Genomic DNA, 2,732 nt, shown 5'->3' with positions numbered 1-2,732 from the left:
CTAGGGACTAAAGAGATTACAGTGCAATTAAAAATTTACACACACGCACTAAGCCAGGTTTAAGTACCGTTGAGACAGAGCTATAAGCCCCTCGAACCACCCTGACATGATGCAAGTTACAACTGACAGTCCTACTCCACTCCCTACTTGTGGGAAAGGAGGCAGGAGGGGAGGGGACGCCGAGGCAGAGGCCTCACCAGCAAGGCCCCAGTGGAGACAGAAACGTCAACGCTCACTTTGTGTGTCCAGGCTCTCGCCTGTGGAGCACAACTTCAGCTGGAATCCATTCTCGCTCGCGATTTTATGATTGTCGTTTGTCTTCTACCCAGTTCTTTATTCCCACTGGATTCAGTTTTACTCAATCTGAGGATTGGGCACGGAGGGAAAGCTCCTCCGAGGGGAGAGAGGCCTTTCGGTCTAGGTCTACACTAACAGACTTGTTGGGAGGGCCTGGAGCTTGCTGCATCCCGCCATATCCCCCAGCAGTCTAAGTGACTTCCTAATTGTCGCTCTGCCCTCTGACCCAGGGGGTAATACAAGTGCCACTCACACCAGAAGCTTCTGGTGGTAATTGAGGGCACCCTTTGTACCGTTTCGCCAGCGCCTAGATACCAGGTTAACCTAGTTGTCAAATATGACTAAACAGTGGGAATGCTGATTATCTGCCGGGTTTCGCCGGGGGCTGGCATGGGGGTGGGAGGCATCAGCCCATACAACACGCTGTACCAAGCTGCTTATTTTCACATTGTAACAACTTTGGAAATAGAGACCGGCGCGAGCCATGTCCTCCCCCACCTCCACCCCCGCTGAAGCTGCAGCTTGCTCGGCTGTTTGTTTAACCCGATGAAGATTTGCATGTCACGTTTCAGCCTGGAGTCGAGTTTTCTTGCCTCAGCTTCAACTCATTCCAGACCGCGTGGGCCTAGATGTTCCTCTGCTGGGCAAGGGCACCTTGTTGAGAGGTGGTCTTTTCCCCCTAGCGCCTTGCTTTCGTGGATGTGCATAAAGGAGCCAGTCTCGGGGACCACTATACGGGAGTGCAGGGGACGAGGACGCACGTGGGTGGCTCTACATTTTGCAGGCTGGAAGCATCCTGAAGTCCTTTCCGGATCTTGTCGGTGTGAAAAGTGATTTCCTCAGACAGACAACTGTGCGTCCTGGAGTCTCTCAGCAACCGCTGACCTGTTTGTTTTTCTTCTTCCTGGGCCTTGCTTTCTCTTTCTTCTTCAGAGCAGCCAGAAGCTGCGTTTGAACCAGAGATACCAGCGCCCTCGGACAGACCTGAGTACTGGTTTTAATGTACCACATTCCCCTTTGGTACCACATCCTACTTTGTAAAAGACATTTCAAATGCTTGGGTGCAAAAGACGAGTTGTTGCGGAGGGGGAGCAAGTGAAGAGGACGTGGAATTGCGCTTTCTCTCCTCTTTTGCAATATCTCTTGGCCCAAAAGTGCAACCAGCGTGGCTCTTCTCTCATTCCTCAGATGGAGCCTGCGTGCATCCTGGTGCACTCCATGGGTGAGGAGGGCTATATGGGTTGCTTTCTTGGCTTTTCGTTAGAGTATCTTTGCTCAGAATGCTTTTTCCTCCCCTTTGGTTTAAGGTGGTGAAAGCACCGAGGAATTTATGACAGAAAAAGAGAGGGAGTGAGAAGACTCGCGTGGCTATAATGAAGGGCTGTGCTCTGGGCGATTGTGGTGCAGAGTTGGAAACCCGCGGGGGGTGGGGATAGGTGTGAAAAGCCCGGGGGGGACTCGGGGCGGAGGGTTGAAGGGAAATCCAGGAAGCCAGAAAGAGCCAGAAAGCCTGGCAGGGAGAACTGGGAGCTGTTCCCAACAGGTGACTTCTGCCCTGGAAGGGGAGACTCGTGCTCGGCTTCCTGTAGCGTCTCCGCGCGGATTTACTAATAGAGGGATTGTTAAGTGGCAGCGAGGCATTTTCGACTTACCCAAAGGAGCCCGGGGAGGAGAAGCACGGAGATTTCCCCCTTCCACCTCTTCCTTCACCCCAGCACACCCTCTCCTTAAGGAAACCTGACGAAGTAATAAAAAAAAAGACAATCCGAAAAGCCACTTAGCACTGGTGACATTTTTAAGTCAACCGTTTAAAACAGTTCACGCTGGCACCTCGCCCCGGGCGCCCTGGTTGCCTTCCTCCTCTCTTCTTCCTCTTCCCCTCTCCTCCCCTCCCCCTCCTGCCGTTTTCAATGTAGTTCCAGCTGTCAGACTCTTTACGTGGGCACTGCGATATTCCTTTAGATACACGCGTCGGGATCACAATAAAAGTTAGAGAAATCTTCCAAACCAACGCAGGCAGATACCCCGGGCCACTTCGACTCTAAGGTGGGGCCCCAAGGAAATCTTTCTAGAGAAGTCCAGTATTTTTCTGTGTGACAGATTTTTTTCATCCTCTAAAAAATCTAGTTTTTAAACAAAGATCAATGTGTTATGCTAAAGTGTTGAACTGACTGTTAAAACATTTGGGGAAATAATGACAATGTAACAAAGGCCTGGTTTGGAGTGAATCATCACCCTTTTTAAAAGTTAAAGCAATTTTCAGGAGAATAGCTTTCAGCAAACGCTTTACATTATTCAAAACGGCCAAATAATGCTCTATTATAGCGCCTGAATGCTGCCAGTCAGCCCCTAAGTGCAATTTGTGCAAAGGCCCCGGTGCCTTATCTCCACTTCTTTATAAAGAGGTGAATATAAAACAATTTCTTCCAAACCCA

Source organism: Pteropus alecto, unplaced genomic scaffold (assembly GCF_000325575.1).
Source record: "Pteropus alecto unplaced genomic scaffold, ASM32557v1 scaffold3, whole genome shotgun sequence".
Lineage (NCBI taxonomy): Eukaryota > Metazoa > Chordata > Mammalia > Chiroptera > Pteropodidae > Pteropus > Pteropus alecto.
This window is presented reverse-complemented; position numbering follows the sequence as displayed.